The 23,397-nt window shown below is 35.3% G+C and overlaps 1 protein-coding gene across 1 annotated transcript in view; it reads left to right on the top strand.

Moving 5' to 3' along the window:
• Window positions 1–23,397, top strand: part of LOC138705843 (U-scoloptoxin(01)-Er1a-like) — a 66,065-nt gene that overhangs the window by 977 nt on the left and 41,691 nt on the right. The gene's annotated exons all lie outside the window — the stretch shown is intronic.

Here is a 23,397-nt window from a genome sequence, read left to right as displayed (position 1 = left end):
GCTCGGGTATGAACATTATTTAATTTAAACAAATCTCTCGCCTCTCGCTCATGCCTATCAAGTAAGGCAATATATATTGTTGTAATTCCCTGTTATCGGGCTTCGTCAATCGATATCCTTCAAGATACTGAAAGATGGTTGTTTAAAAAACGATTTGGCTTTCCTATTAGCAAATTTATGCTTTTTGTGCAACACCATAAAAAACTCGAAACATCCAAAAACCTGTTGTCTGAAACAGGAAGGTCCGTGCCGTGGAAATTAAACTAGACTCGCTACCAGGTTCAGAAGCGAAATTACTAAGGGACAAATTCCAGAATGTGTTTGGGAAAAACAGAGAATATAAAAAAATGTGTACAGTTGCTCGAGTATTGGAGGATGTGAAATTGACGGTGTAGGTGTTTGTGACATTCCTCTCTTTAAATATGCACGTCTGACGTCCTGTGATGTGGAAAGATCGTTTTCACAGTATAAGTCGTTGTTCAGAGATAATCGGCATGCATTTGTGATGGAGAATTTGGACATGACCTTTGTTGTTCACTGCAATTCTCGGCCAACTACTAGCACTCAAGTGTGGTTGGTGAGTACCTAGTAACATTTTTTTTTTCAAGCTAAGTAAGGTATTTTTATCATATTTAAAAAATATATATATATATTTTTTTTTATTTTTAGCAAATATTTTCGTACTTTTTAGCACATAAAAAAATAAATATATTTAAATTTTTTAGCACATAAAAATCCGCTCCCTAGTGATGAGTTATGAATATAAAGAAACAAAACCAGATTTAAAAAAACGAAATCATATTTATGATAATTGTGGCAGGTAGCCTATATGATATTATTGTGTTAGAAAAGTGACATACAGTATATTCGAGAAAAATTTAATTTATGAAAAGATGAAATAAAAGGTAACCGAGAAATTTGGATATCCCAAGGACTTGAACAGAAAACCACAATCCTGTCACAAACATTTAAAAATAAAATTAATTGTAAAAAAAAAAGGTCTAGAGTGCTAAGAGATTATCATCAACAACAAGGATTAAGCCAGAAGGGCTTGTTCGGGATTCGAGTGAGTTTCGAAATATAGTTAACCCTTACCCTGGCAAAGCTTCATTTCTCACACTAATTTATTAAACCTTGTCGGACCGTAAAGAAAACAACTATCGCAGTGTCCATATTTTTATATGTTGTACAATATTATAGTATTGTGAAATTTTAATTTTCCTACCAATTTTTTTTATATTGTTCTATTAAAACTAGTGGCTTGTGCAGCAAATGCTGCAAACTAAGTTCATTAGAAGTTCAAATAAAAATTTTTTCAGATTTATTTTCAATGAAAAATACCAGACATTTTGAATGTTATTTGCTTCCATAATAATAAATCATACTCCCTCTGAATGGTTTTTATGCCAAATACTTTTTCTTGAAACTATGTATCCTATGTATCTTGAGTTTCAACGCGAAAACGCAAGTAACAATGTCAGGGCGATCAGTGGGTGTTTCATGTGGGAGTAAATCAATAACTATTTCAGGTCATTGTGGATTGTAAAAGTCAGGTTTGCTATGCTTTTGAACAATAGACATACGTAACATCTTGGTATAGCTGCTGCATGTAGAGCTTGAAATGTAGAGGTAAAATCATTTTATCCTGCTAAGAGATCTTGCTGAAATGATCGAGAGACTACAAAATTTTGTAGGCCTCTTATTTTATCAGTAAGTAATACCATCTTTCCTTAGGAACTATAATTTTTGCGCTCTCTCGAGCCAATACCGAAGAGAGTGACGCATATAAGTATCTACACCACACCGCCATTAAGTATATGAAAAAGTCCCAACCCCACTTGATTAATAACTATAAAAATATTTTATTTTTAATAACAATATTATTATCTTACGTAAGTTTTGTAGTTTTATATACTATATAATAGCCGCCACTCAGTAAATTATAGAAAAGAAGTTCTAATTTAACACATTCTCTATATCTACTTATATAACCCCAAAACGTTTCACTTTCTTATCATCAGTATAGCATTAATATGTAAAATAGTCACATCATGGCATTAACTGTAATGAAATTTCATTTATAATGGTAATAATGTCATCAAACCACCTCAAGGTTTGTAGATTTCAATATCCAACACATAGCTGTACTCAGAAAATTACATACCGCAGAATCAGACCTGTAAATTACTTTTGGTAAGTCCTGAAATTTTTAATAACCAATTGAATTTGAACTCTAAATATGTCAGCAATCCTGCAGGTCATGGCCTTTGTGTAATAGCTATTGTTTATTGTAGTGTGTGTTTTGTTTTATTCTGAAATCACGGCCGTCCTGAAATGCAATTAGTTCTCAAAACTGAAGAAAGATGGACTTTGGAAAATAGGAAGATAATGTAGGAAAATTGATATTTCACTGAAAACTACTATTTTTCTGAAAAACTTTGGGTTCCAAGCTTCAAAATAAGGGATTATTTATTAAAATCCGTTCAGCCGTTTTCCCGTAATTTCCATTACCAGTTCAAATTATATATATATATATATATATATATATATATATATAGATTATAGCATTAGCCTGTTAACCTGTTGTATCCTATACGATACATTTTCAATTTAAGGGTTAAAGCCCTTCTTTTTGCTGGTCGTCTCACACTTTTCCCATCAATAATAGTTTTCCACTTCAATATAGTTCTGATATACGGTCTTCCGTCATTCTGTCCACATTGTATATGCATTTGCTCCTATAATGAGTTATTCTATGTCAACTTAAATATTTTATATTAAAAAAATATATACTTCCATAGGTTCTTGATCTCTAATGAGTAAATAGTGATGAATAATTATGATAATATGCTGATTATTACAATATTGATGACTGTTTAAGGAAATCAGAACTAAGTGCCTATAGAGACGGAAATGTAATATCATTAACTGAAATATAGAAATCGTTAGCACTTAACTAAACCGAACTCGTTAGTATAAAAATTATAATTTATACCACTTATTTTAATTTAGTTGTTCAGTAATTGTTAGAAATTGGTAGTTATAATCTTTGTGATATTATATTGTTCACTCAGTAAACGCGTCACTTTTTGGCAGGTGTAAAATTTGTCTCAGTTTAAAATGTGTAATTTTTGGTGTTTAGAGACCGGTTTATTCGATTATAGCCATTATTTGATAACCTCAATCAATTTTGGAATATTATAAAAATTTATGCACATGTCAATTGAACTGCCGTTAACATACAGTCTTGTCTTTTTTTACATAAGAATTACGTCCGAACAATCTATTCTGTGTTCATTTTCATGAAATTACTTCTCTGACCATATAATTTGAAATTCATGTTCTGAAATTTTCTGTGAGTGATTTCCTAAATAGTATTGGATTTCTTTGCACTTTGATCATGCTATCGGGTGTTTATGAATGATTATATTATTACTATGATCATCCTCACCATCATCATCATGTTAATCACCACTTGGAAAAAATACTGTGAAAGAATGACAACAAAATATTCATCATTTTGTCGGTCTCGGTAGCGTAGTCGGTATAGCGCTGACTTTCTGTGCTCGAGGTTGAGAGTTCGATCCCGGTCCAGGTCGACGGCAACCGGCGACGCTGATATAACCTCTGCAGTTGCGAGCGTCGTTAACTAAACAATAATTTTTTCAATACTTTAATTTCTTTTCACAACTACAGGAAAAGAATAACTTTTTCATATTTATTTTGTAATAGGTTTCGTTGTTATTCAGTTCTGATATCGAATATAACAATATAGTTTTACCAGTGTAATGAAGCATTTTAATAACATTTTTTTTTATATTCTTATTACTGAATGGATGTCTGTAGGTCGAATTTGTGTTGTTATTAATCAGAATAATAACAAATAATAATCCTTTAAAGAAACGATAATAAAGTAAGTTACGTACGTAGGTAATATGTACGCTAAAAGCTCTGGTAACATTATTCAAAGTCTAAACCTATAAGAAGTAATTAATGTACACAAAAGTATTTCAATTAAACACAACAATATAATAATAATAATAATAATAATAATAATAATAATAATAATTAATAGTAAATAATAATAATAGTAAATAATAATAATAATAGTAAATAATAATAATAAATAATAATAATAATGTTTAACCCAGACATATTTCGAACTTGAAACTGATTTTAAACATGTCGCATAAGGTTGTAATTTTTCAATTACGTAAAATTAAGAGCTCAAGAATTGAAAATATGTTCGTCAATATCATTGTCATGATTATTACATAATTACTTAATTGTGTATTATGATTGCGTCTAAATATGGAATGAAAATAACTCTAGATCTTTTCAATATTATCTTTATGTTGGGCATAAATTCAGTAACAATTGTGAGACATCAAAGTTTGCAGTGATTGTACACGAAGCTATGTGAACCGAAAGCAAAAAATATGCACATTACATTTGCTAAATTGTAAAACGTAATACCAAGCGCTCTATTTTATCTATGTTTAATCAATTAAATTTATCTATTAAGATTGTTCCACGTAAGCAATAATACTAAAATGACATAACTTACACCAATAATCCATAGCAACATTAGAATAGTGAAATGCAACAGTGTTTAACGTAGAATTTTGTCAGATGCATTTTACCTTTCGCATGTCAGATTTCTACTATAAAAATAATGAGAGATGGCAAAAAATCGTTGGGTTTGGATAAAGGGAGATAAGTCATAAAAATGAGTTGTGATATGAATGAAAATTATACTTCGAAATCTTATTGCAAATAATGTTCTACACAAATAAAACACATAAAATCCTAGTATTATTTTGTTTTTGTTTGTTTTTTTGCACACCAACTTATGGAATTTAACTTGTGTGTTCACCTGGGGAATAAAACTCCATTTGCACAAAAAATGACTTAACCTCCTTTACCCGAACAACATCGAAATTATCCATTTTCATTAAAATAAAATTGGCATTTAAATGGTGATTCATTCCAAAATAATCAACGGAATGAAGACAGATGTAGTATAACCGAATCCTTTTAGAACACTGTGCCTTTTAGGTATTTAAGTACAAGCTACATGACACCCAACAAATATGGTATAGCTTTTGTTTTACATAATTTTAAGCGGGCTCTTTCGTTGGTAACTCAGATGGAGAACTTAATTGATGTCAACAGGAACCTCCCGTTTCATTAAAATCTCTGATATCCTGTTTGATTGAAATCTCTGATAGCCTTTTTTGACTGATTGCATTATTTACATACGTTTTAAGTTGCTTCCTTTCAACACATCATCAGATGTTTCTGTTTCTATAAAAATGCTAAGGGAAATTGAAGGGTTCAGAGCCATAGTGGGCCAAGCGCCATTTATTAAAAACGGAGAAAGCAAAGTTTAAAGATAAGTGAATACCACAGTTTAATGAAGATTGACATATCATTTAGTTTTAATGTGTATACTTTATATAACTTGCTATATGTTTCCATTGAATTATGGTAATAACTTCATTCTAACCCTTGTTTTCTACGGTTTTAGTAAATGGCGCTTGGCCCACTATGGTTCTGAACCCTTCAATTATAACATGGGGATCATTTTCATTTAGGAGGAACACATTTTCCTTCTGGAAGATTATATGACATCATAGAAGATTGTAATTCGATAATAATCTTCACTATAATTTAAAATCATTATTTTCATTCCACCATAAACTGCAGTTGAAACGGGATAATTGTTATTGGTCTGTCAAAGGATTCACTATTTCCCTAATTGTGAAGAATAACTACAGGGACATCATTTTATTTTTACTAACATTTTTAATATTAACCTGTCTATACCTTTAGAGAACCGGAAACACCGCTTGCTCCCCCCTCCAAGACTGGAGTTCGATGATAATGGCATAAAACACAAATCACTCTACTAGGTATAGGAAGGAAGAAAAGTAGTTCATCCATTTACGTAAACTAGGAAATATCGCGATTTTGAGTTTGATAATTTTCATTAGGTTTTTCTTTAATCAAAGTACAGTACTGTATTAAGAATAAGTGTTTTTACTCACGAAGTGAGTTATCCATGCGAACGTATTCATTATGCGGTGTATATTATACTGTCTACAGCACATTAGCGTACAATATAGAGAAAGAAGTTAACTTGAAAAATAATCATAATATGAATATTTAAACACGATTTTGAAAATGGTGGCCTTTCACTTCGATACAGGCTTCAGTTCTTTTGTGTATATTATCGCACTATAGACTATTGCATCTAATTCCAATTGCCAGTTTCGTCCTTCGTACTAGTAACTCATGTTGAAATAATTCTGTACCTACTCTACGTACTGTAAATTCAATCTTCACTTCTGCCCGACCCGAAAATATAAAATTACTCAGACATGCTATCTACTGTCCGTCCAAGTGGTTATGCCGCAGGATTGTCGAAAGGGAGGAAATCACGTGACAGTTAATTACTTAACGAGGCCCTTTTATTTAAGTTAAATTAAACAGCTGTATAATATTACGTAAACGCCCAATTCCTAAGAGAAATTAATGTTTTCAGAAAAGAGCTAAGACAGCCCAGCTTTTACAGAGGGGCGAGCAGAAGCAGGTGGGGGAAATCGGGATGCGACGTAGGCAAACGGACAGTGCCTGTGCGAAAATATGATTCAATATTGAAAGCTCTTTCGTCACTGGAAAACGCGAACATATTTCTGGAACGTACTATACTCAGTAACTCAGTACTGCTTACTATCTGCGGTCTTGGCTCTGTGTGGAGTTGGAACTTGATTAGTAGAAGGTGTGGGAGTGAAGTACATTAAAAAACTCAGGTACAATAAAAATTGAAGTAAAAATAAAATGATGTCCCTGTATAATGGAACTGATTAGCGTTTCTTTTTAGAGAATGCACACTCTTCCTACTGCACTGCAGTAACTTAGAAACTATATTGAAGACTTCCAATTTTGTTCGAAGCAAAATTGAAGTCAAGATGGGTCAAAATTGTAGTGGAATTCAACACTATAAATTCCAAGTGGTACACATTTCTTCTATTGTTCCAAAGGATCAGCATTGAAGCTTTACATTTAAAATTACGTGAGCTAAATTACAATTCTCAAGGATTGTACATCGATGACTAATATTTCAATAAAATAACGAAAAGAACAAATATCCTACTGTTTGTTTGCTTTCAATTTTTTGAATTTATAATCAGATGAGATCTTTCTGGAACCAACTTATCTCGTAAGATGGAATTTCATAGCTGCAATGAGAACGTTTGGAAGGCAAAATTCATTACTTTGCAGGACGACTAGAAGAATTTATTTTCGACTTTGAGCTTCCCCTCTTTTTTAAAGATTTTCATGATAAATATTTCTTCGCCTTTATATATCTCCTCGGCTGCAAAACATGGCTTTATTTGGCTTCATTTCTTACATCTGTTTCAATTTCTTCTGTAGTAGCATACGTTATTTCCGTACCGTTAGCTGGACTGAGAGAGTGTGTCAACTTGCAAAGTAGGTGTCCCGTGTTCAATTACGATTGAAAGTGAAATTTCTAATACACAATATGTTACGGCAAGTTTTCTTAGAGTGCTTTCATTCTTTTTTCCATAAACTCGCTAATTTTTTACAACGATCTCACGCACTAGTCATGAAACACGTCCTTCGAAATACAGTGTATCTAACCAGTGTTTTGAGTGAAATCAGAGTGCATTCTCGATCATTTCAGTGAAACGGCAGAAGCTGTATTATGTACTTATCTTCATGACTCATTGGGTATGCAGAGGCAAGCAGCGGACAGAAGATGGCACTCTAATATCCGAGTTACATAAGCACTCTCAACCTGTTTGGCTTATTTGGACAGAGAGATATGGCGTGTCTTAGCAGATTCAGTTTCACTTCTGCTCCAAGTGTTGGTACACCTGTAACTAGACCCGTGTAGAATGCTAGTTTTCACCCGTCGCATTCCCCCGCCAATTAGTGTAACATGTAACTTTGATATTTTAAGACGTAGGATAACTACGAAGCTTCAAGTTTTACTTTCTGGTTAGCTTTATTCGTTAAAATATTGCTTGGATTCGCACGTAAGGAAACATCCTTGTCAAGTTTATATGAATCTGTATCATACAGATGGTTCATCTTGCGTTAACGGTACCCCTACAAATATTTCACATACGAGTCAATGTGTTAAATAATATTTTACATACATTTACATCAAGAAGCACGAAAATGACCTACATGGATCCTTTCTAAGGGCTGCATTAAATAAAATAATCCGTGGCGCTACAGCCCGTGAAGGGCCTAGATCGACCTGCCGGCTGCTGGCCTCACGCCCACATGCCGAAGCAAAGGTACGAACGATGCAGCGTAACCTATAACCAATACTTTTTCAGCCCTAATTATTAGATGAGATTAATGCAAAAATCCAAAATGCTTGCATTAATCTTCTAAAATGAGAGATAATGTCCAGAAAAAGGAAGCTGAACTTACGTAAATCAATATCATCCCAAACCTCAATTTATGTTGCTTTATGAAACAAGGACCCTAACCAGAAACGAAAAACGAAAGCTTATACTGTATTATTTCAAATAGAGATGTGTGTTAGTAGGTTATTTTACGACGCTTTATCAACAGCTCAGGTTATTTAGCGTCTGAAGGAGATGAAGGTGATAATGCCGGTGAAATGAGTCCGGGGTCCAACACCGAAAGTTACCCAGCATTTGATCATATTGAGTTGAGGGAAAAACACGGAAAAAACCTCAACGAGGTAACTTGCCCCGACCGTGAACCGAACCCGGGCCACCTAGTTTCGCGGCTATCATATAGAGATATTAAGGGGTTAGGTACAGCTTACAGCAGTAAAATTTTGGAAATATTCAACATTTTTTTCTCCGTTACTGTATTTTGTACAATAATGCAAATTAGTGTGTGTAAAACACTGTCCTTCTGCTATATGAAAAAAGTATTTTTACGATTAAAAAAAATACATTTTTGTTTTCAAAATTCAGTTCACTGTGCAGTGATGAAGCATTTCCCACATAACTAAAAAACTACCCAACATTCTGTATTTATGCATGTCATATCTACAATATGATGCAAGATCACTTCTCTACCTTTGATAGATCGTCTGATAAAAAATAAATTCATTTCAAAAAATTGTCAAATATCAGTACTTTCTTCTAACACAAAATAATATATATATATATATATATATATATATATATATATATAATTTATTGAGGAATGTAGTTGAAAGAGCATGATATTGTAAACATAGGTTTCAGCAATAAAATAAAAGAGACAAAACATGAAAAGGTTAACAAGTTTATGAGTTATGAGGGAAATGCTTTATCACTGCACAGTAAACTGCCACTATTTTGAATTTTGATAAAATATATAAATAGTTTTTTAAGTCGTAAAAATATTTTTTTTTTTCATATAGCACAAGGATAGTGTTTTACACATACCAATTTTCATTCTTATACAAGATACAGTAATGGAGGAAAAAATGTTGAATATTTCCAAAAAATTTACTGCTGTAAGCTATATCTAATCCCTTAAGAAAGATTTTTTGGAGCAAATAAGAATAGAGAATATTATTGTATTAATCCCATATTATTGTATAGCTTCTGTGAGCAAATTTTCACAACAAACTTGCATGCATTTGCATTTCTTTCGTTCAACATCTATAGTACACAATTCTGTCACATAAACACATATGATTTTTCATATTGGAAGTCTTTTATTATTGTCTCCCAACCTCTGGTAAAGTTAAGAGCTTTTCTATTTCATTTTAATAATCTTTTGAATAATCTTTCTGCGTTTTCAGATAACTTTATAATTATTTCTTAGGTCATAGAAAATAGCCTCTATGTTCGTCTGTCATCATCACCTTCTAGACAAGTATTGGGTCATGTGACCTGTTGCGGTCTTCATACATCTCTTTGCCCATCGATCAATAAAATTAATCATTTGATTCTTGAGTGGTAACGCAGGAAGTCGTTTTGAATTCATCTAATGGTTTTGCATAATAGGCCTAGAGTAAAAACAAATGAATATGAAGTACAACCGTCAAGTAAGTTCCGATTCCTAACAAAAAATGAAAGATCGGGACTTGAGTTCTTGCATCCTTAATGGAAGCTGCCTATCTCAAGTGAATTTTATTTAATTTTTTGTATTTAAAAAGCTGTTCAAGATTAAAATTATGACAACATTAACGTCTTGTGTTTGACAACAATGATGACTTGAGAAATTGCGTAGTACTACAGTGTTAAAAGACTACTTACTTACTTACTTACTGGCTTTTAAGGAACCTGGAGGTTCATTGCCGCCCTCACATAAGCCCGCCATTGGTGCCTATCCTGAGCAAGATTAATCCAGTCTCTATTATCGTATCCCACCTCCCTCAAATCCATTTTAATATTATATTCCCATCTACGTCTCGGCCTCCCTAAAGGTCTTTTTCCCTCCGACCTCCCAACTAACACTCTATATGCATTTCTGGATTCGCCCATACGTGCTACATGTCCTGCCCATCTCAAACGTCTGGATTTAATGTTCCTAATTATGTCAGATAAAGAATACAATGCGTGCAGTTCTGTGTTGTGTAACTTTCTCCATTCTCCTGTAACTTCATCCCTCTTAGCCCCAAATATTTTCCTAAGAACCTTATTCTCAAACACCCTTAACCTATGTTCCTCTCTCAAAGTGAGAGTCCAAGTTTCACAACCATATAGAACAATCGGTAATATAACTGTTTTATAAATTCTAACTTTCAGATTTTTTGACAGCAGACTGGATGTTAAGTGCTTCTCGACCGAATAATAACAGGCATTTCCCATATTTATTCTGTGTTTAATTTCCTCCCGAGTATCATTTATATTTGTTACTGTTGCTCCAAGATATTTGAACTTCTCCACCTCTTCAAAAGATAAATTTCCAATTTTTATATTTCCATTTCGTACAATATTCTCGTCACGAGATATAATCATATAGTTTGTCTTTTCGGGATTTACTTCCAAACCTATCTCTTTACTTGCTTCCAGTAAAATTTTCGTGTTTTCCCTAATCGTTTGTGGATTTTCTGCTAACATATTCACGTCATCCGCATAGACAAGCAGCTGATGTAACCCGTTCAATTCCAAACCCTGTCTGTTATCCTGGACTTTCCTAATGGCATACACTAGAGCAAAGTTAAAAAGTAAAGGTGATAGTGCATCTCCTTGCTTTAGCCCACAGTGAAATGGAAACTCATCTGACAAAAACTGACCTATACGAACTCTGCTGTATGTTTCACTGAGATACTTTTTAATTAATGGCACTAGTTTCTTGGGAATACCAAATTCAATAAGAATATCATATAAAACTTCTCTCTTAACCGAGTCATATGCCTTTTTGAAATCTATGAATAACTGATGCACTGTACCCTTATATTCCCATATTTTCTCCATTATCTGTCGAACACAAAATATCTGGTCAATAGTTGATCTATTACGCCTAAAACCACACTGATGATCCCCAATAATTTCATCTACATATGGAGTTAATCTTCTCAAAAGAATATTGGACAAAATTTTGTACGACGTCAACTTCGATAACAAAATAAAATAAAAGTTTTCGTCTAATAGCCTATTATACGTACCAAATGTATAGTTAGGCCTTAATGTAGGGCGTGATTAAACAGAGAAGTGACTGAAATATTGTAAATCAGCTTTACTCCTCACCTGAATTGCTTGTTAATAATTAATGCTAAATAGTGCGTCTTGTGAAAATCATGTTTCACATACCTGTAACTAAAGTACTTTATTATTGTCCGAGTTACTGGTAAGGAGTTTGCGTAATCTAAAGTCCTGTTATTTCAAGGCAATCACATACATTCCAACCCGAGTAGATCTTCCTTTGCATTACCTTTCTCTGTGCCTCTTTAGAAGGTGAGGAGGGTCAGTAAATTGCAACCTATCGCTCTACGGTCAAATGGCAACCTTGGCCTCGGCATTATTTGTTTTCAGACTACAAATGAACCGGCGCAGTCCCATGTCCCAAGAAGACAAACTAACTCACATCAACTGAGTCCCGGGCAAAACATCAACTCAAAAAATATGCTGAACAAAATTTCCCTTCACATTTTCATTGTATTTTCACGCATTGTATTCTTCACCTGACATAATTAGGAACGCTAAATCCAAACATTTGAAATGGAAAGGGGATGTAGCACGTATGCGTGAATCCAGAAATGCGTATAGAGCGTTAGTTGGGAGACCTCGGGGGAAAAAGACCTTTTGGTGGGCGAAGGCTTAGATGGGAGGATAATATAACATTGATTTGAAGAAGATGGTGGGATATGATTGTAGGGACTGGATTAATCTTGTTCAGGATAGGAACCGATGGCGGACTTATGAGGGCAGCAAGGAACCTCCGGGTTCTCTAAAACTATTTGTAAGTAAGTTGTCTTATCTTGATTATTATACATTAGATACATTTCTGTTCGCTCGACATCCACAATAATAGGAGTCGAAATTTTAAATATTGGCAGTACTGGGAAGGAAAGGGGCTTACAGAGAGATTTCTCACATTTTTATTGCCGACAATAAAGTGAAGCAGCGGTACTAAAATTCCCACAGTGGAAGAGCCTTGTGTCCGGGTCAGAAGTCAAGTAGACAAGACGAATTAGTACGAGCACGCATTAAAGGTGTCGTAACACAAGAGCTGTTCCTTTCATCCTAGCGTGTATGAGAGCACTGCAGTATATGCCATAGCGGCCGGTCGTGATACATACAATGGTTTAACTGGCTAAAGCGTCATTTTTTGTGCGTGGAAGTCATGGCCGTTGGTTCTAATCCAGTGTAGAGCGCGATTCCTTGTTATTTTCAAATGTATTCGGAGGAAATATACTTATAAATAGACAGTGGATGCGGTATGACTTAAGGAAAAGTGAAGTTGTTTCGTATCAGAGTATATGGCACGTGCCGCGCCGTCAATCTTTTGAGTACCTGGCGAGTACAGTAGCGTACAAAACGAAGGAACCCCGGTCCGTTCATAGTAACATTGCAACGCAATGTGTGTAGTTATGTTATCCTGCCCAAGTATTTAGTACGCGTTGAATAGTGTTGTACTGATCCATTCATAATGGCAAAACGTTAAATTCGCTCAGAGATACGAAATGCAATTAAGAAGTATGAGAGTGACATTTTATGTACTCGTATTAACGAAGACAATATCGTGTGTAATGTATGTAAAATTTAAATAAAAACCAGAACAACTCAGGCTATAGAGAAACATTGCAACAGTACATCGCACAGGAAATGCGTTGAAATGAAATCTGAGGAACCATCTACATCATCATCATCACCATCATCATCATCATCATCATCATCATCATTTAGTTGTGCGAGTCTAAAGACACGTGCAACATGAAGCTCAGTACAAATATTCCTCTAAAGAAATTGAGTGATCCCCATTTTAGAGGTTTTCTTCAGAAATTCTTTCGATACAAAAACTGTTTAAGCGATAGGCGAAGACGATTCAGCTTCGACAACTTACGAGAATATATCGTCGTTTACTGCAACGCTGGTAATTGCATCAATGATGACGAGGACTGAAACTTGCAAGGTATGTACGTTATTTTTCTTTTCCTTCTGACTGTACGGAGATACAGTAGCATGTTGACGTCGTCTGTTTACGTTTAAACCTGTTGAGCCAATGTTATGAATGAAAAAAATGTAACATATAGTAAATGTGCACCTACATTCAACGATAAGTCATCCTGCATTCACTGTCTACTTATACAAATGTGTGAAGTATACGGACTTACAAACTCCAGATTACTGACGCCAGCGTTTCTGGCGCGTGTCTTTGAGTACAATGCACAGTCTGCGAGCATCTGTTGATAGTGTACTGAGAATGGTACCAGTTCCTATACAAGTCACGTCAGCAATCTGCCAACCACAGTTGCCAGTCTTGCTGCCCAGACTGTGGCAAAAGTGAGATACTCGTACTTAAGTTTCCCTATGCTAGCGTTCCTGCGATGTGTCCTTGAGTACAGTGTCCAGTCAGTGAGTTTCTATTGCCACTGCAGCTGAGAACGTTACCTCCTCCTAAATACACGTCACATCAACAATCTGTCAATCATAATTGCCAACTTTATCGCCCATACTCTCCTACAAATGTAAGACACACGCACTTAAGGTTCCCATTACTTATTTCACATGCCAAAAACGGTGGCACGGCCTATACACCCTGGCGCCGCACTGATGTCATGGACCAGTGGTTTCCGAAGTAGGGGTCGCGACCCCCTGGGGATTCGTGTAAAGAGCTGAGGGAACAAAAAAATCCTTATCAACGTAAACTTACGTTGCATTGACATCTGGACAGGTTCAATGCAGAGTGAATATCTGTCGTCAGCTTATCGCTAATTCCATTGATGACACCCTTATACCTTAAAACAAAGGCTTGATCACCTTCAGCCTTCCAAAGTCGCCACTGAAAAAAATCAGTTCGCCTCCAAAGTAATGTTACGTTTCTATTGGAATTTTGAAGGTGTACTTCATTGGGAATTTATTCCAAAGCGACGTGCAGTCAATAGGGATCATTATTCTCAACAACTAGAAGGATTTCAATATGTTTTGCACGTGTTCTTTCAAGTCACGCTCTCCTTCGTCTAACTCCAGATTTTGGCGTATTTTCAGGACCGGGTATTCATGGAGATCGCGAAAATCACGATATCATAGATACACAATAGACTGTCGTTAATAATTACGAATTAAGAGATTCTGATTAATAATAGGTCGATAAAACGATCGCGACAAATCGCGAAATAGAGTTCTAATAGCGAAATATGAACACATTCGCGAATTATTACTATAGCGTGGTTTTATAGCAAATTTCATATTTTGAGTTTCTTTCGGATTTTTTTTCACTTGAATCTGTTATATATCAAAGTAGGCTACACTACATGGTATTCCAGGTGTTCTGATCATATTAGTGAACTCAAAAGACGGATAATTCAATATTTCACTAATAATTTGAAAGTGTTAAGGGGTTAGGTACAGCTTAAAGGAGTAAAATTGTTGGAAATATTCAACATTTTTTTTCCTCCATTACTGTATCTTGTACAATAATGAAAATTAGTATGTGCAAAACACTGTCCTTCTGCTATATGATAAACATATCTTTACGATTAAAAAAATATATTTATATTCTTTTCTTTTTTCAAAATTCAAAATTCACTGTGCAGTGATGAAGCGTTTCCCTCATAACTCAAAAAGTATCCAAAATTCTGTGATGAATTTTTTTGTGTGTATTTATGCATGTCATATCTACAATATGATGCAAAATCACTTCTCTATCTTTGATAGATTGATAAAAAATGAATTCATTTTAAAAATGGTCAAATATCTAACACAAAATAAAAAATATTGTTTATTAAGGAATGTGGTTGAAAGAGCATGATATTGTAAACATGAGTTTCAGCAATAAAATATGGAAACGCTTCATCACTGCACAGTGAACTTTGAATTTTGAAAAAAAAAAAAAAACTACAATTTTTTTTAATTGTAAATTTTTTTTTTCATATAACAGAAGGATAGTGCTTTACACATACCAATTTTTTATTATTGTACAAGATACAGTAATGGAGGAAAAAAATGTTGAGTATTTCCAAAATTTTACTGCTGTAAGCTACACCTAACCCCTTAATTTGAGGGCTGCAATTTTTTTTTAATGACTATGTGTTAAGTACAGTCTCAATCCAACAAATATTGCCTATTGGCTATACCGCACCTTTACCAGAATCCAATGAATCGTTAATGTTAATTATTTGGAAAGTAATATTCATACTGAGTTAATATTCCAGTTCCAAAATAACTGTGTTTTTCAAAATTTCCATTAATCTCCGCCAAGAATACAAATCAATCTTCAACAATCTCCGCCGACCCCAATATTAAAAAACACAAATGATAAAATGAATCTCCATAAATACCTGCCCCTGCGTATTTTCTACGAAAAACTGTAAGCATTGTAATTTCACTCACTGACGTCGGCTGTACAACGTCACAATCCTATGAAGAAGACGCAGACCACTCCCACTAATTTAACCATCAACAATTTTATTTACGTATCAACAACAATTAAAATCCTCTTACAATTTCTGTCACAGAATTTTGTTTTATGGTGTTCGATTTCCACCATGCCTAAAGATTTGTCACTTTAAAAACACCGTCGCTTACACTTTCATTTCAACTTCATGAGTTAATTTTCCAGAAAGATATGTGAGAAAGGACTGCATTGGAGTACACCTTTCACCGTGATATTTGCGATCACCTACGAGTTACGTCACTATAATCTGTACATCATAACAGCAAACGGTAAAGCCAAGGTCGAGAAGCTCCGAACAGAGAGGTGACACCGTAAAACTCGACTCCTTGTCTGTGGGCTCGGCAGGGACGAGGTCGTCTAGAGAAAGCACTCCAGACGTTCTGACATATTAACACGTTAAGCGGCGTTCTAGCTCAGGACATAGCAGTCGTAGAATGTCCGCCAAAGAGTCTTCGGTTATATTCTCTTCAGGTACCATGAGTTTCGTGATATACAAGATTTAGGCGCCTAAAACAGTCTCTGAAAACATAGAAATTGGCTAGTAAAATAATCAACTCGGCCCTTTAAATATTTCAACAGACCCTTATTTTTTTCTCCTATTTAGGAATATGGTTCTGAATTTAAATAATTGTTAAAACTATAAATTAAATTTCAAAAAGGTATATGACTCGGTTAAGAGAGAAGTTTTATATGATATTCTTTTTGAATTTGGTATTCCGAAGAAACTAGTTCGATTAATTAAAATGTGTCTCAGTGAAACGTATAGGTCAGTTTCTGTCAGATGCGTTTTCAATTCAATGTTGGCTAAAGCAAGGAGATGCACTATCACCTTTACTTTTTAACTTTGCTCTAGAGTCTAGAGAATGCCAATAGGAAAGTGCAGGATAACAGAGAGGGTTTGGAATTGAACGGGTTACATAAGCTGCTTGTCTATGCGGATGACGTGAATATGTTAGCAGAAAATCCACAAACGATTAGGGAAAACACGGGAATTTTACTGGAAGCAAGTAAAAAGATAGGTTTGGAAGTAAATCCCGAAAAGACAAAGTATATGATTATGTCTCGTGACGAGAATATTGTACGAAATGGAAATATAAAAATTGGAAATTCATCCTTTGAAGAGGTGGAAAAATTCAAATACCTGCAAGCAACAGTAACAAACATAAATGACACTCAGGAGGAAATTAAACACAGAACAAATATGGGAAATGCCTGTTATTATTCGATTGAGAAGCTTTTATCATCCAGTCTGTTGTCAAAAGAATCTGAAAGTTAGAATTTATAAAACAGTTATATTACCGGTTCTTCTATATGGCTGTGAAACTTGGACTCTCACTTTGACAGAGGAACATAGGTTAAGGTGCTTAGGAAAATATTTGGGGCTAAGAGGGATGAAGTTACAGGAGAATGGAGAGAGTTACACAACACAGAACTGCACGCATTGTATTCTTCACCTGACATAATTAGGAACATTAAATCCAGACGTTTGAAATGGGCAGGGCATATAGAACGTTTGGGCGAATCCAGAAATGCATATAGACTGTTAGTTGGGAGGCTGGAGGAGATAAGACCTTTAGGGAGGCCGAGATTTAGATGGGAGTATAATATTAAAATGAATTTGAGGGAGGTGGGATATGATCATAGAGACTGGATTAATCTTGCTCAGGATAGGGACCAATGGCGGGCTTATGTGAGGGCGGCAATGAACCTCCGGGTTCCTTAAAAGCCAGTAAGTAAGTAAGTAAGCAAGCAAGCAAGCAAGCAAATTAAAACTATATATAACTGAATTAAATTAAGTCACCAAACACTAAAGGGATAATACAGACGGTGCCAAAAAAATGTATACACACTTCAAAAAAAAAAAACTATGTTAACATAACAAAGCTGAATTCACACAAACAGAAAATGATGAGCACTAATCATCTTAGATAGACTTTTACAGTTACAAAAGTTGCTCAAAATGCCCACCATGGGCGTCGATACACTTCTGAGTACGTTGAACTACTGTTCGAGCAATGTTTGCGAAAGTGTCCTCAGCGATTGCAGCACATGCCGTTTCAATTTCTTCCCCAAGTACTGCCAGTGTAGCTGGTTTTCTACGGTATACAACATTCTTAAGAGTCCCACATAGGTAAAAGTCCAACGGAGTTAGATCCGGAGAACGCGGTGGAAACTCAATCGGACCTCTTCGTCCTATCCAGCGCCCTGGAAAACTGTCATCAATGTACGCACGTACATCTCCGGTGGTAATGTGGTGGTGCACCATCCTGTTGGAAGTAAAATTCCTCATTTCCATAGAGTGTACGAATGGCGGGTAAGACGGATGTGCGTAACATGTTTAGGTACACTTAGCCAGTTACTGTTCCATAAAAAATGGTCCAATTAGACCCCTTGATGACAACTCACACCAAACATTAATTCCAGGTAAATTAAGAGCTTTTTTCTACTAAAACATGCGAATTGTTTGCATTCCAGTAGACACAGTTATGCCGGTCAATTGTGCCTCATCGGAGCAAACAACTTTCCCTACAAAGGCCTCATCCTCTTGCACCATGTTCCGAAACCACTCACAGTACTGCATTCTCCGATCAGGATCATCTTCATTTAATGCATGCAGAAGTCTTGAGATGCAAACTTTCAACTATGTTGTTTTAATAATACGACGTATGCTGGTTCTGCTAATCCTAGTCTCACGTGCACATTGCTTTGTAGATTTCTGCGGTGAGTGCTCAAAACGTTCCAAAACCATAGCCGAGGACGCGAAGCTTGTTGATACGGTCTCCCAGATCTGCCCTTGTAAACATCGCATACGGTACCATGAGTCTCAAATTTGTCACGAATGCGTGCAATTGTTAATCGCGTTGGTGGTTCTGTTCTGTACTCACGTCTCCATTGCCGTTGAACTTCAGTAACATTCTCGGTTCTCTATTATCACTTCAAAATTGCTTTCCGCTGTTCAAACGATAATCTTGGCTCCATTTTATTGTTGCTGTTGATTGACCTGTCGCGCAGCAACGCTAGTATTACATATGTGAGTCTCATTTGTTTACAGGACATTATACTACACATTACTGTTGTTTTTCGGTCCAACTTTGAAATAGATATCTCCTGTCAACGTGTGTATACATTTTTTCGGCACCCTCTGTACTGTTAAGTAATCAATATTAATATATTAAATGAAAAGCTAATGAACACAAGTTACGGCATAAGAAAATTAAAATACTTTCATTCATAATTTGCTTTGCAATTCATAACAATAATTTTCTCCAATTTGTCCACTTCCAAGTTTCTTTTATTTGTCAAAATCAGTTTGTAAGATGAGAGAGAACACTTCATACAAATAGAGTTTAGGTTGCATAGTAAACTTCCTTATTTTTCATTTTAATTTCATCGTGGGGATTTCGCTTTACCCATCCATGACTTGATTCACAGATCCCAGAACTAAAAAAATACGGGTTTATCATCACATTTGAAAGACTTAAGGCAAACTCACGAGGAATGTGAGATTTGAAAAAAAAAAAAAAATGTACAAGTGGCGTAAACGATATAAACTGCCTAAAAATACTACTGGGTGTTCAGTTCAAATTGTGTCATGGCTCGCTGTATGCCGTCATGTGGCTAGCCGATGAGCCTAGAGAATCCAATCTTCCTACACTTCCGCAGAGGCGTATCACCTATGAGCGAGAGAAGTTGCCTAGCAAGTACGGCGTTCATTCTGAAGAGTACGTACCGATACGTACGGTAACGCCAGTAGTGGCAGGAATGTGAACTGTTTGGAAACGAGTACTATCGGGTTATGGGGAGAGGGTTAAGACGATTACTTACGTATTTGTTGACATTAATTTCGACGGTCAACATGGACACGGAGCATTTGATTTGTGTTTGGAATGTTGCCGTACGCAACAGATGATAACAAATACCCTCCGTACGGCCTTCCCGCGAAAAACACAGTTCGAAAGAGGTTATGAGGTTATGGTAGCACACAGACCGTACAGACCGCCATCTGTTGCTGCGACGTTCAAGTTATACCGTACACGTTCTCAAGTTCAGATTGAACGCCTTGAATAATAGGCAACTTCTCTGACATATAAGGTGAAACTCGCTTCAAATCGGTGACTCAACAACAGTGACGTCATGACACACTTTGAAATGAACACCCAGTAGTGGTAGAGCATAAAAAACTGAAGAAAAATGTGAAATGTTTTTCTGTAACTGTCATGGATTTCCCAGACAAAAAATGTTTTGTAAGTTAACGTTTTTCGAAAAGAGAATAGACAGTAAAGATAAACAAAACTAACTGTCGCTCTCGCTTTCTGTGTTCGTTGCATTTGTCTTTCGAGTCTCGTCTCGTCTCGTCATTCTCCTGCGCTTCGAGTCTCGCTCATCATTCTCTAAATAGCATTTGGTCGGCGTGAAAAAATTTCGTAACATATATCATTGAAATAAATAACATTATAGCTGTTTAAATGAGACAAAAAGACAAAACAGAACAGTATCGTGTTAGTTATCAAAATGTTCTGGTTCTGTTATATATTACCTATTGTTATATAAATAGAAAAAAAAACAATTCTCAAATAAATTTACATTTCTAAGAAACATAAAACATAACGTTACTTACTATCTTTTAAGTTTATTGCTCACAATATAATTTTTACTAGAGATTGCACACTTTATCTCAAACATATGGAAATAAAATTTCTAGCCTTTTAATAAGGGCCTTGTAATTAAATAAAGACTGGGGAATGGATTATTATACACTTAAAGATAGAGATGATGTTTCAAATAGGCTACTTAATTATAGAAATCTGCCTTTCAGGTAGAAGCTCCCTGTGAAACAGGCTTGAATAATTTCAAGGGAAAAATTTAAGTGACACAGAATTGTGTGCACTCAAAGTTGGGTTTCTGGCGTCTAGTCAGCCCATTTGAGTTGTGTGGATATAAAGGGAAGAATTGTGACGGTGTCGTATATAGGTCCTGGGGTAGCTCAATCGGTAGAGCATTCGTGCGCTAAGCGAAGGATCCCGAGATCGATACCCGGCCCCGGAACAATTTTTCCCTTGAAATTATTCAGGCTACTTGATTGTTTATACATATGTAACAGTTGCCAAAGTAGATAAAAGTTCAGTCAGGTATAAACTGTGGCGATTCAAGGCTGCTTGACGTTCGGGACTTCGGGAGTGATCAATCTCGACGTCTCGAAACACAAGCAGTCTTTACGTCAACGACGCAACGTATACAACATTGTCGTGCGGGTTTTCGGCTTTCCGGGGGCTGTTAGTCTTGTTTTCTAATAGACAGTAATTATTTGAGCAGTTCAGAGCAGAAGTGGTATAAGTCAAAATTGGATAATGAGGTTTAAAATAAAAATTCTGTAAAATACAATGCAAAGTAGCAATTAATATGTCCTTTATGCTATCCACTGACTACTAATAGTTTAAATAAATTGAATATTAATTGCTACTTTGCTCTGTACTTTACAGAATGTTTACTTTAACCCTCATTACCCTCATTGACTTACACCATTTCTGCTCTGAACGGCTCATTTAGACTACTTGCCTGGTATATAGGCTGAAGCAGTCGTTTGTTACTCTGTTGTATATTGGTATATGTTGGGTGTTGGGTGCAAGGTCATTGACAATATCTTTCACGTTCAGTCGAAATGTAAACACATAATTAAACTACTGTCAGTCTTAAAAACATGGTATCTTATAAAATTAAAAATTAAATTATAAAAAACGATTAAATTTCGCTAGATATTTTGTTCAGTAGACCGAAATGTACTACCTATATAATTTTGGCAGTTTAGGCCTATGTGGTTTACACCCTGTACAAGCTATCCCAAGATTCAGAGTCTAACCGTAGCTCGTAACCTGACGGCATCTCACGAAAAGGGGTTTCTAATTCGACCCCAGGCAGACCATATGAGATTTGTGATAGTGCGGTCATGGCGAAGGTTTACTTGGGACACTTCGGTTGCATTTTACAGAGCTTTGATTAGAAACGCGGAAAGCCTTATATATGTGGCACAGGTGTGTTGTTGCGTAACGACGTGTGATATAATAATTACATTCCATGTGATAAAGCGCATCTATTTTCCACTGGAGAGAGTTTGCTGCCCGGTGGCATCAGGCGTGGGAATCGCCTTGCGCACAGCTGTGTCGCGAGTATCTAAATCGATGCATTTTGTACTTTATGTGTCGTTGATGCAATAGGCTATACAAAGTAGTACACTTAGCGTACCGACAGATATGAGTCAATACATCAAAACTAAAAGAAACGAAAAATACATATTAAACATTATAAAGACTAAGCGAGCAAAGAATTGTAATATTATTGTAAAGTACCATAAGTTATACAGGGACATCACTGTTGCCCCCTTCCATTACAGGAGTTTGATGTTACTAGTACAATATGTAAACAAATCATTTTACTAGGTATAGGAGGAGAGAAAAGTAGTGTATCCATTTATGTTGTAGGGAAATACGATATTACGATTTTCAGTTTGATCATCACTTTTACGGAATTTATCAAAATACAGTAGAGTAGTAACATTTTTTTTTCAAAAACTCAACTTTTCAGGCGGCTATGTTCGTTATGTAATGTCTACTTTGTTTAGCATATTAATTATTGATGTTAACATACAATATAGAGAGTGCATTTAAATTGAGGGGGTCATAAGTAAAGGGCTGTAAGTGCACTTAAGTTACTTTTGAGAAAATGGGGTTTAAATATTTAAGCTTTCGTAAAATCGGTGAAATTTTTTATTTAAATTTTAATGTGTGATGCGATTAAAATATCTCTTTGCCACTAAAATTTTAGATACTTTTGCTTACACCGGATGCACTTAACACATGTTATTACAAACGTCACTAGCATTCCTTTGCTTCTAGTCACCTCAATTCAAAAAAAGCTAATCTGAATTTTTAAACAAGTTGCTGAAAATGGTTGCCGTTCATTACAATGAAGGCTTCAATTCAGTACGCATATTATTAAAAACATTTTGAAGCATATTCTCTGAAATTGAATTTATCGTTTCTTGAATATAATTCTTTAGTACGATATTATTAATATAGGTTCTTTCTTCTATAGAAAACGCAATCATATTTCTGAAACACACTATACACTGCAGTGTTTACTTCACTGCTTGAAGGCTTCGAATGCAACAGCGGCCGTAAGTTTGTGTGTCTGACGGGAGCAAGGACATTAGTGAAAGGGTGGGAGTGAAGTACATTCAGAAATGCAGGTACAATAAAAATGCAAGTAAAAATAAAATGATGTCCCTGTATATACATATATTTTTTCCTGACTATTACACTTTTACTA

Source organism: Periplaneta americana, chromosome 1 (genome assembly GCF_040183065.1).
Source record: "Periplaneta americana isolate PAMFEO1 chromosome 1, P.americana_PAMFEO1_priV1, whole genome shotgun sequence".
NCBI classification, from domain to species: Eukaryota; Metazoa; Arthropoda; class Insecta; order Blattodea; family Blattidae; genus Periplaneta; species Periplaneta americana.
Note: the sequence above shows the minus strand (reverse complement) of the source record. Positions and strands in the feature narration are given on the sequence as shown.